The 12,773-nt window shown below is 42.7% G+C and overlaps 1 non-coding gene across 1 annotated transcript; it reads left to right on the top strand.

Annotated features, from left to right (window-relative positions):
* Positions 1 to 11,778: 11,778 nt before the first annotated feature.
* Positions 11,779 to 11,850, top strand: TRNAT-CGU (transfer RNA threonine (anticodon CGU)). The gene has a single exon. It is a non-coding gene; the product is annotated as a tRNA-Thr (tRNA).
* The last annotated feature ends 923 nt before the right edge of the window (positions 11,851 to 12,773 follow it).

Genomic DNA, 12,773 nt, shown 5'->3' with positions numbered 1-12,773 from the left:
AATATAAAAGAGGAAGGATTTAAAAAAAAAAAGGTATAGGATTTTTTGTTTCTATGCAGGAACAAATTCAACGTCTATTCTGAAAAATTTAACTGCTCACCTTAACAATGTATATCCTTCTCCTTGTCCTCGCTCTCCGCCTGACACCATGTCTGCTCCAGTCCATTCTACAAACTCCCCCATTGATAGTAGTGAGCCCTGGGCAGCCGGTGAAGCTGAATTGCACCTCGACAGCTACTGGAGATCCCTATATGTATTGGTATAGGAGGCCGATGACCGGAGGGGCTCTTGTGTATGTAGTGTCATCTTTTGGAAAAGGTTCGGTCGAAGAGCTAACGCTCAAACATTTCAAAGCTGAGAGAAGAAAGGACAAAGAAGCTGAATTCACCTTGGAAAGCGATGAGATTCAGGCTGAAGATGCAGGGCTCTATTACTGTGCGTGGAGTATCACAGATGTATAAGTGGAGGGGACAACATTACAAAAACCTCTATGAACCCTCAGCTCTGTTGGTGGTTTCTATTTCCTTTCCTACCCCTCCTTATTTACTAATAAACATTCCTTCATCCTAGCTCAGCTTGTGATCCCCACACTCATGAGTAGACTTTTAGCAAGCTTCAAGCTAAGATCCTACTAAAGTCAACCAAAAGCTTTCTTATCCCGTAATGGCCAAGAACTGTATAGTTACATTCTAGCGTGTGGTGCGGTCTTTCAATAGGACAATGCCCTTTTTTTATTTCAATGAATTTTTATTAGAATATTTTCAGAGATACAACACAGTGAAGGACCTGAGATTTGGATTTCACACACAAGATGACCAAACACATGGTCCACTTATAGACAACGTCAAAAATATGAGCTTAGTCAGACGTAGCAGCAGAAATTAAAAGTGCAGCAGACAATAAAAGAAGTAATAGCAATATTCTGATAGTATACAGTCCATTGATGATTAGATTTTAGTTATACCAACCTTTCTCAACTAGGGTTCCTTGAGCAATAAGCAAGTTTTGCATCTCAGATGAGGAACCACTATGAACAATGTCTTTTTAGCTATATGTAAGGGCGGTGAGGACCTTCCCAATGACCACAAAAGTAGGTGACATTCTTCTAAGTGGCCATCACACTAATGTACTGTGAAAAGTTGATATTGAAATTTTTAGCAGGTGTTCCCTGAGCCTGGAAAATTATTGAAGTGTTCCTGTATATTAAAAAGTTCGATAAAGGCTGTGTTATACTACAGCAAGTTCAGTCAACTGAAGAACATTGGCCTAGTGGGTGACAGTCTAGAACCCAGGTTTTGACAATGTACCAAAAATGTTATTGTAGTCCAAATTCATCTCAAGCTCAACCCAGCCACATACCTGCCCAGCTTCCCACCAACCAATTTGTCCAAAAGAAAATTACTCCTGCATGTAGGAAAAGCGAGGATAAGAAGAATGGCTCAAGGAGAGTGTATTCACCCAATTAGGTGGAGGAAAGGTTGAAAATAAAAGTAGGGGGTAGCCTGATGGGAGAGAGCAGGATAATTACCACGTATCCCAACAGGAAACATCATGCAGGGTGTTAGCATCAAAGCAGACCCAGGGGTCCCACGTTCATTAATAGGCGGTAAGAGCATAATTCATGCTGGCAGTGACGGCTTCTATACGTTTTACTTGAAAAACAATGTATATCAAGTGTGATTGCCAGGCGTGTCTTACACCAGTGAGAGGTAATTGAGCAACGTTTAGCTGTTACTACATGCAGGAGTAACTTTCTTTTGGACAAATTGGTTGGTGGAAAGCTGGGCAGGTATGTGGCTGGGTTGAGCTTGAGATGAATTTGAAGAAGAGTGTAATTGGAACCAATTGGACCAGTGTAAGCAGATTTTTTTTGGAAAGTGCAATTATCCAGTTTGACATTACACTCATATTCACAAACACACAGCAAGTGGAGATCTTCTTTTGAGATGTACTCCCCTGGCTCCTTGTGACCTGTAGAAAAAAGCCTGTTGTTTGTAGGACTCAGTAACTTAAGCTAACATTTACTTACACAGTTGAATGAATTCAAAACCGCAACTCATTTCTCATTGGACATCACCCTGTGGAGTTTCAATCATACAAAGAGATAAAAGGCAGGCAGCTTCCAAGATGCATTCTTTTTTAAATAACCTAAAATGCTCTGGGAATCCTTTGTCATGTATTACATGTTTATTTTCTGAGCAAAGACTGCATACATATAGTAAAAAAAATAAAACATCAGTTTTACTGTATATCTTATTAGAAGGTTTAAAGAATTAGGTAAAATTCACCCTAAATTAACATTGATTGATTGACCATTGTCTCCTCACAGCAAATAATCTGGTCCCAAAAGCACAAATTACCCCTGACCATGAAAGAGTTAAAGTCTAATTCCAGATATGGATTTTATTGCAAGGTTACATTGAATACAAGGCTTTCTCTGACTGGACAAGGTGGAGAAAGGGGGTGGTGACTTCCCAATCTCCACCACATCCAGTCAGAGAAGGGATTTTCCAAGAAATTTGTTGAAGTGATTTACTGGGATGATAAAATTGGAGGAATCCTAAGGGGTAAGTAGTCTGATGATCTGTAACACTCCTGTTTCATGACAGCTGCTCTTCTTATTCCAGCATCCTGGTTTTGGCTGAGCTGCACTTTCCCTGTTTGACTGTCTACCTGCAGGGTGATTGATGTAGACACAGCCTCTGGGTGGAGACCAAGCCTGTTTTAAGCCTGCCAAGCACCTACTTATCATACTTGATTGTGTATTCAACACAAGCTCCCTGTTTGCACGCCCTATTCCTGTGCCTTGCCCTTTGCCTTCGCCTGCTTCCCGACCTACTTGCTAGTTTAGTTTCCCTTGTTGACGACCTCGGATCGGATTCTGACTATGCTCAGAACTCAGCCTGCCCTGAACCCGGACTGTCACTGATCACTCTGTGTGGCAAGTACCTGTTCACTGTGCTCACCTCACGTCTGTGCCCCCGGTATGGCAGCACTGTGTACAGGGGAGGACTGACAACTCATGGAGCCCCCGGGCAATAGGGGATCATGGAGCCCCTGTGTCCTTCCCAAACTCAAAAAAGCCTATGAAAAAGGTACCAGGGGCATCTCATGGGGCACGCTACTGACCCCGGGCCCTCGGGCAGTGCCCAAGTTTCTAAATGGTCAGTCCGCCCCTGACTGTGTATAATACCTGGGGGCAACTGAGTACTGATAGGCCTGCTTGCCTTATGGAAAGGGGGGCTGCTATAGACAAAGAACACAGAAGCCAGCTATAGTGCCTGACCACCAATGCTAGGGGCAGGGGCGGACTGACAACTCATGGGGCCCCTGGGCAATAGGGGATCAGGGGCCCCTGTGTCCTTGCCCAAACTCGAAAAAGCCTATGAAAAAGGTACCAGGGGCATCTCATGGGGCCCCCTACTGACCCCGAACCCTTGGGCAGAGCCCGAGTTTCCAAATGGTCAGTCCGCCCCTGGCACAGCAGAGAGATAGAAAGCAGCAGGTCTGCTTAGTAAAACACAACACAGTACACAATAAAATCACTCCCTAACACACAGTTATAACCCAGATGTTAACCCCTTACTGCCCAGTGCCATTAGTACAGTGTCAATGCTTTTTATTATTATTATTATACAGTATTTATATAGCGCCAAAGGGTATGCTCAGCGCTGTACATTACAAAGGGGGACAGAACATGAGACAATACAGAAACAATACAATACACGAGGGGTTCGAGGGCCCTGCCCTTTCGAGCTTACAATCTTTTCTAGGCCCAGACGCCGGGAGGCCGCACATTTGTGTGCAGCCAGCGTGAAGAGGTTAAGTCCCATCTATGCTACTGCTCCTTGCATCAGTGTTTTGATGGCCTTCCTTGCTGCCAGATCCTTTTGCCTGTTTATCTTGCTCCTGAGCTAGCCTTGCATCCCTGTATCCATCCCTGGAATTTCCCTGTTACGCATGACGACACGCGTGGGGAGGAGCCAGGTGACGTCAGAGCCGGAACGCCGTTAGCACAGTAGGAGACATTGCTCGGTGTATTGTACGATCCTTCTTCTTCTCCTTTGTGGACTTTTACGTTGAAGCTTCACATATGTGTTATTGGACTTTATGTTATGCTTTTTACTTTTAATAATTTTTGAGCAGCGCAGCACTACACATTACTTTTATGTATGTCTTGTATATATTTTGTACATATTGTATATAGTTAGTTTGTTAGTTTTCTGTTACTTAGGCATTTTTGGTTGTAGGTCACTTGTCATTTCGCTATTTAGTGGTGAATGGTTATCTTTTTTACTGTAAATAAATCTCACTTTAAATATATATTTATATGGTCTCTGGTCAAAGTTTTCCTTATATAGCACACAGATCTGGTCATTTCAGCTGCTGACTCCTGACAGATAGATCCTCTTTAACCAAATTGGGCATATTTCAATAATGTATTGTATATATTATTGGATCATTTGTGTGTGACTGTTTCCTTATCTTAGCCTCTAGATGTCAGTGCGAGGCAATAAACTCAGCTTCATTTTTAATAGTATGTTGCTTATTAACCTCCCTGGCGGTCTAACTAATCAATATTTTTAAATGTCAAAGCGATACATTATTTTGCATGGAAATTTGTTGTTTTATATTGTAGGCCTGTAATTCTTAGGAATAACTCACTTAAATCTGTCCAAACAAGAGTCTAGTAAACATCCCGGGTAGGATAAAGTTTGAAACATGAAATCATAAATTATAATATAATAAATAATCATAAAAAATAATAATATAATAATAATAGATTTAATTCAGTAATATAATCAAACCAAAAACACTGAAATGTGAAATAGAGCGCCAAGTTCGCACATCACTGAGCTCAGTCGCAAAATCATTTTCAGTGTCTGATGACGAATTTCCCCCACGAATCATTATCACTCAATTCTGCAAGTGGTTCTAATTTACTATCGCTGTTCTCTAGCCGGTCTAAAACCGCTTTTGACCTAAAGGGACGCTTTTTGGATGCCATGGATGTTCAAGGCAGAAAGAACGGTTAGAAGTGCAGGCAGGGCACGGGACAAAGCACTGGGGACAACATTTGGCGAAATGGTTTGAACCAGTAATGTAATAGTAACAGATTAACAGATTACAATGTATTGTGAGTAAGTCATATTTTAACTTTTTTGAATCTCCCGCCGGTTCCGCCCCCCCTGCGTCCCGACCAGGGGCGGACTGACCATTGGGGAACTCAGGCACTGCCCGAGGGCCAGGGGTCAGCAGGGGGCCCCATAAGATGTCCCTGGTACCTTTCATAGGCTTTTTTGGGTGTGGTTTGAGTTTGGGCAAGGACACAGGGGCCCCATGATCCCCTATTGCCCGGGGGCCCCATGAGTTGTCAGTCCGCCCCTGGTACCGATGCTCGCAGGGAACAGAACCCGGAAGACAGATGCCGGCATCGGCCGGAAGACACAGTGGGAGGACATTGCGGGATAGCAGGACAAGGTAAGGATCGCAGAACAAGGTAAGGATGGAGGGATCGCAGAACAAGGTAAGGATGGAGGGATCGCAGGACAAGGTAAGGATGGAGGGATCACAGGACAAGGTAAGGATGGAGGGATCGCAGGACAAGGTAAGGATGGAGGGATTGCAGGACAAGCACTGCAGTGTAATCCCGAGTGTGGCTCAGGGTTACCGCTTTTGGTACTGAAAATTAACCCCAAGCCACACTCAGGATTACCGCCAGGGAGGTTAAAAAAAAAAATAGAAAATGTCAGAGGAGGAGCAACAGAACAGAGTCTTAACAAAGTCTATTGAGTATGTATCCAGATGCTGGGCTACAGCAATATGGAGATGGAGACCCTGCCCTTTATTTTTCTCTCCCTCTGCTAAGATACAGATGTTATGCTGCACCATCTTCCTCCGGCCAGCAGGGGGAGAGCTAAAGCCAAGCAAGCCCATAGACTTCTATGCAGATCACTGAGAATCCTGGGAGTTGTAGTTTAAGACGGCATCCATAAAATGGCTGCACTGTAACGGTTACACTACAGAGCCCAATGTGCACTGTGCAGTAGGAGGAGAGGAGAGATGATTTTTATTAAACTGCCCAGGAAGGTTCTTGCTTTTGGCACCGGGGAAGTTGGAGAGTGCAAGCTCTACCAGCTAGAGACCATACTAGAGGAGATCTGAGCTGGAGACTGGCAGTGAGGACACCTAGGGGTAGCACAGGACTGCTCACCGCACCTGAACTGCTGCTATTGTTTTGTGACCTTTAGGGCCAGTTTACACTACAAAAACGTCCTCCACATCCATTCCTGATGCATTTCTGCATGCACTTTTATGATGCATTCCTGTGTGTTTTTGATGCGTTTCTGGATGCATTCTAGATGCTTTCTTTCCTCTTTTCCTTTTTTGGGGTCATTTCAATAGTAAAATATTAATTTCCATCAAGACAGTGCTTCTCCTTTGCTTTCTTTTCCTGCTTTTTTAATGTGTTTCTGATGATTTTTATTATATCCCAGTATAGTTCTGTACAGGAAAAAAGCAGCATGTTTTGCTCATTTTTCTTAGAACTGAAAAGCACTGGAACGCACTGCGCTGGTGGGAACTATGCCATTGTAACCCATATAACCTACTTTCCATGCTTTTTTGATGCAGAAAAAATAAACCACTGCACTTACGGCCCATTCACACTGCAAAAAAAGTCTTCCAGATCTGTTCCAGATGCTTTTCGGCATGCACTTTTTTAACACGTTTTTGATGCGTTTTTGGTTGCATTTCAGATGCTTTTTTTCTTCTTTTTTCCTGTTTTTTTTTGTTTAACTGTACTGAGGTCAGGTGTGTTGTTGAAGCATTTTTTATGCTTTTTACTGCGTTACAGTACAGTTCTGTGCAGGAAAAAACTGCTTTTTTTATCTGGAACTGAAAAGCACTGGTACACACTGCACTGGTGTGAGCTAAACCATTTGAACCCAATTGGGCAGCACAGTGGCTATAATGGCTAGCACTTCCACCTGGCAGCACTTGGGTCGTTGGTTCAAATCCAAACCATGGTACCACCTGCCTGGAGTTTGCATGCTCTCCCTGTGCCTGCATGGGTTTCCTCCCACACTCCAAAGACATGCTGGTAGGTTAATTGGCTCCTGTCTAAATTGGCCCTAGTATGTGTATGTATGTATGTGAGTTAGGGACCTTAGATTGCACACCCCATGAGGGTTAGGGACTGATGTGAATGTACAATATATATGTAAAGGGCTGCGTAAATTGATGGCGCTATATAAGTACCTGAAATAAATAATATAACATGCTTTTTGCTGCAGAAAAAATAGCACTGCAATGGATGTGGTGTGAACAGGCCCTTAGTGTACTGGAGTGAGAACAGGAACAGAATCCTTTCCCATTGAGTATTGGGTGAAGGGCAGATTTTTAAGGAAGGTGTAGGATAGGTGGTGTGGAAGGAGTTGAGTAGGGAGGGAAATCCCAGGACATCATGTTACAAAGCAGGGGGAAAGAGAGTGTAGGGCATAAATCAGGGTTTGGGGTGTGGACATGGAAAGGGAAATAAAAAATGGGAACTGAGGTAGGGCAGTGGAGAAGGGGAAAGTTGAGGGTAGAAAGGATGGAACGTGGTAGGTGGGTCAGAGTATAACTCATATGGGTGCAGTGCCTGAGTTCAAGGATCTCTATGTGGAAGAACTTTTTGCCTTCATTTGAGAACATAAAGTCAATCCAGTGAAACCACTTTGTGAGATAAGTGTCATGTTTATTTTAGGAGGAGAGAATGGCATCATTCCATCTGACTTATGTCTTCCACCCTGTGTAACCACATGGGTATCGGGGAGGGCTATCTTGACAAAATGTAATTACCCCATGCCCTTAACAGACTCCCATACTTAAAGCAAGCTAGTTTGCCCATTTAGAGAAAAGTGACAGATTCTAAAGTCCATCGACTAACCTTCCCATGCCAGCCCAACATGCCTGCCCAGTGAAATATCTGGTACTTTTGGGCATGTGGGGACCATGTGACTTTTCCATTCTACCAACTCTGTAGCAATGGGTTCCTTGGTGGCCAATCATCAAGCCAGAGATAACTCCGGCTGTGCTGTCTCTCTAACCTAAGAGATTCCATGGATCACTGTATCTGTATCACTGCATCACTCCATGCATCACTTCCATGCATCACTGTATCTGTATCACTGCATCACTCCATGCATCACTGTATCTGTATCACTGTATCTGTATCACTGCATCACTCCATGCATCACTTCCATGCATCAGTGTATCTGTATCACTGCATCACTCCATGCATCACTTCCATGCATCACTGTATCTGTATCACTGCATCACTCCATGCATCACTTCCATGCATCAATGTATCTGGATAAATCTGCCTCTTTCAATCCTTTAACCATAAGCGATCTTAACGCCCTGCTGAAAATTAATTGTTTTGGAGACCATAAAATGCATTGGTTGTTTTAAAGGCATTATAAACCTTCCTACCTGCACCTTGTATGTTTCACCTGCATAAGATGTGCATTGATAACGTAGGTTATCCCAACCACGGCACCACCTGCCTAGAGTTTGCATGTTCTTCCTGTGCCTGCGTGGGTTTCCTCCGGGTACTCTGGTTTCCTCCCACACTCCAAAGACATGCTGGTAGGTTAATTGGCTCCTGTCTAAATTGTCCCTAGTATGTGTATGTATGAATGTGAGTTAGGGACCTTAGATTGTACGCCCCTTGAGGGTTAGGGACTGATGTGAATGTACAATATGTAAAGCGCTACGTAAATTGATGGCTCTATATAAGTACCTGAAATAAATAAATAAATAAATAATTGGTGTCAGTGGGAGGAATAGTATCCCATAATTAGTGTCAGTGGAAGGAATAATACCCCATAATTGGTGTCAGTGGGAGGAATAGTGCCCCATCATTGGTATCAGTGGGAGAAATAGTGTCCCATCATTGGTGTCAGTGGGAGGAATAGTGCCCGATCATTGGTATCAGTGGGAGAAATAGCGCCCGATCATTGGTGTCAGTGGGAGGAATAGTGCCCCATCATTGGTGTCAGTGGGAGGAATAGTGTCCCATCATTGGTATCAGTGGGAGGAATAGTGCCCCATCATTGGTGTCAGTGGGAGGAATAGTGCCCCATCATTGGTATCAGTGGGAGGAATAGTGTCCCATCATTGGTGTCAGTGGGAGGAATAGTCCTCCATAACTGGTGTCAGTGGAAGGAATAGTGCCCCATAATTGGTGCGCGGAGTACATTGATGGCGCTATATAAGTACCTGTAATAAATAAATAATAAATAATAGGTTCATGATGCAATTTTTTTGCCATGTGCACACAGCCTATAGCAGGGTCTACACATTCCAGTGTTGGTTACTTTTATTGATGTAAAAATTATTCTTTTAATAGGAAAATTCAACATGGTCTATGTGGTGCCTTAAAAATCCAAATCTGCTTCTATAAGTTCTGTTGATACATGGATGTGGCACTTCCCACCACCATACAAAAATCTATATAGTAACATACGGGCTGTTTAATACCATCCAATAGGGGAGAGACCCATGAGTACTCTCACTCAATCTCAATTCTAAATTAATGCAGATTGGGGGAATTTATTTAGTGCATGCAGTATATTAGGGAAATATTACAACCTCTGCCTGGTTTTTATTGCTTTCTGTGTCCTTCAGCTTCCTGATGGGGACAGAGACAGCAATAGAAACCTGAGAGAGGTTTTAACCCTTCCCCATTTTATGCAAAAGTAAAATATAAAAACAGTTTTCATACACGACTCAAAGTTATTTTAAAGACAAATTGTATAAGACAACTCAGGAAGAGATAATAAACTTACTCAAGCACACTGACAATATACATCCATATTCACTATTTATCTGTCTTCCTGCCTGAATGTAACTGTCAGTCATCCAACTATGACTGGTGATCCGTAAAGAGCAGCCATTAAACATGGTCTCATCGGATGTTCTGTTACAAACCCCAGAGACTCCCACATGATTTGGTTTAGATTTGGGTTGACCACTAGAGGCCTCACCTTCATACTGTACTTTCTGGGTCTGAAGACCATTATCAATCTTCCTACCATTTAACTTCTTCACCGCCGCAGTCATGTTCACGCTTTCTACCCAAGGTGGCCAGTCCTCGCATTTTTCAAGTTCACCAATAAAACTCCCGGTACAGATTTGGAAATTAGGTCAGTTCTTCAAAACCTGTACATTCCAAAGATCTTATACAGGTATAAGCTGGGCTGCATGACATTGTTTTCCGCCATACCCCTACCAATTTTTGTCAAACTTAATAAACAATAAAAAAGACATAGAACCTGCTATTTCTGTGATGGATATGGTAAAATGCCTGTTTGGTTTCCTGTTAAATATATACATTTTTTTATACATATCTACTTTTATACTTTTATATTTTTATATTTCTAAATGTTTTGTATGAATATATATATATATGTGTCGTGTGTATATTTTTTGCCTGCTGGTCTTTGTAGTCCTCCTTAACTCAAAAATAGCTGCTCAGCAACCCCTCCCATCGAGTGAACTTGAGAACAAAGGAAATATTTCTTTTTAGAGATAAGACCTCAGAGAAGATCAGGCTTATATTCTGAGGAAGATCGCTTTCGTGTAAAGTGACCAATCAAAGACTAAAACAGGGTGCAGCAACATAACCTCCTTTTTTGAAATGCGTGCCATTCAGGCTGTAGCGGCCATAGCGGGGCGGGAGTGGTCTCAGGCGACAGGCGTAGTTCTAAAGTTTTTGTTCTCTTCCAGGTCAGTCATCATCATGTGTTGGAACAGTGAGCAGCGTGCGTTTGCCGTAGAGGCCTACTTTTCGAACGGATTTTCTGTGATCGCAACCCAACGCGTCTTCCGACATCACTTCAATGTAGCCCCGTTGGGCCGTGTCCCGGACCGGAAATCAATTGTTACATGGGTCACTACGTTCAGACAATTTGTTTTTCCACGACTTGATGAATTGGACTTAGGGGACATTTGGTTCCAACAGGACGGAGCAACGGCTCACACTTCAAGAGCATCAATGGCTGTTTTAAGGGAACACTTCCCGGAGCGCCTCATCTCAATAAGGGGTGATTTGGAGTGGCCGGCCCGCTCCCCCGATTTGGCCCCTTGCGACTTTTTTTTGTGGGGTTTTTTGAAATCCCGCGTTTATGTAAACCGTCCAAGGACCCTACAAGACCTGAAGGCCAACATCCGCGCAGAAATTGCCAACATGCCCGCTGCTATGCTGGTAAGGGTCATGAAAAACGCCAGAAATCAGCTTATTCAGTGTATGGACAATGGGGGGCGTCACCTACGTGATATGATTTTCAAAACTGTGTAAAACAGAACTTTAGATATGTACCTACATTATTAAAGACAATAAAAACAATTCTGATTCATAAAATGGGTTTTATTGCGGTTTGAAAAAAGGAAGATATGTTGCCGCACCCTGTATAATGCTAATGCTGCTCTCACGCGATTTTTGCTTCATTTTCCATATATAAACTCACTTTTTCATTCCAATAAATTAGAAGTTTTCACAGACCGAATATGTGTCAGTGTGAGTTTCTCTAAGTGCGCGCACTACATAGCTAGCATAATTAATTAGGACAGGAACAGATAATCACCAGACACTTAGTCCACACACTAAATCATTTCCACACACACACATACACAACATAATCTGAAAAAGATACAACCAGATGTAGAAATATCACAGGCATCTGGATATAAGTGGTAAAACATGATCAATCATGAGTCAAACCTCAGACATGTGGCACAGTGGCCAAGTGGTAAGGCATTGGTCTCGTAAACCAAAGATCATGGGTTCAAGCCCCATCTGTGCCTGAGGAATCTATTGTGCGAGGTGTGCTTAAAATATATAGTAGATGTAATTTTTAGTTTGGATGGAGTAGAGAAGGGTTCCTATCATACAGAGACATCAAGAAGTTAGAGGAAATCTCTTAAAGGGGAATTTCCCTCTTAAAGAATAGTCTCCATTGGAAGATCTTCCCCTTGTTCTTAGGACAACTCTAACATTTTGGACTCCCCTTGACTTTCCTTTTCAGTGACAATGGTTACCAGTATAAATAGAATGATGTACCTTCCCATTGGGGACACAGACACCATAAAAACTTGACTAAGGATCTAACCCATCCCCATTTTATCCAAAATAAAACAAAAAGGTTTTACCTAGAGATACACTTTAACTTTTACCCATACCCGGGCAGGTGAAGTGGCCAAGTGGTAAGGCATTGGTTCTGTAAATTGAAGTTCATGGGTTCAGCCTTTGTCTGGGTCTACTACAAAAAATTGAACTCAACCTTTAGGAATACCAGAGCATTGGTCTTGTGAACTAAAATACAAGAAGCCATATATCTTGCACCTTGATAGAGGGGACCCATGAGTCCCAGAAATGTCAGTCTTTAGTGGTCTATTACAAACATTTTTAAGTAAATACCTTCAAGGAATTCTGGAATGGTGGCTTCTTGTATCACGTATGTTTGCAGCATTAATGCTTGCCATACATCCAATTATTATTTTGACTTTTAGGGGTTGGTGTATGGAATGTATCTCCCTTTTCTATGACAGTAGCAGAAGCATTGCATTGACTGCATGTGGAACCCCAAAACCTGATGCAAATACTGACTTTATATCCTTGAGTTAGTGTTGGTCTTCCCTTCACGTGCCTTACTAATAGTTACTGGGCCCCACCATCATACTAAGATGAGTTCCAATAATTTCATGAAAGAATAGGGGAGCAGGGGCGG

The sequence above is a fragment of the Staurois parvus genome, unplaced genomic scaffold (assembly GCF_062004578.1).
Source record: "Staurois parvus isolate SC_StPar_1 unplaced genomic scaffold, SC_StPar_1.0 ptg000621l, whole genome shotgun sequence".
NCBI lineage: Eukaryota > Metazoa > Chordata > Amphibia > Anura > Ranidae > Staurois > Staurois parvus.
The sequence above is the reverse complement of the archived record's forward strand: the minus strand, read 5'-3'. Positions and strand labels throughout refer to the sequence as shown.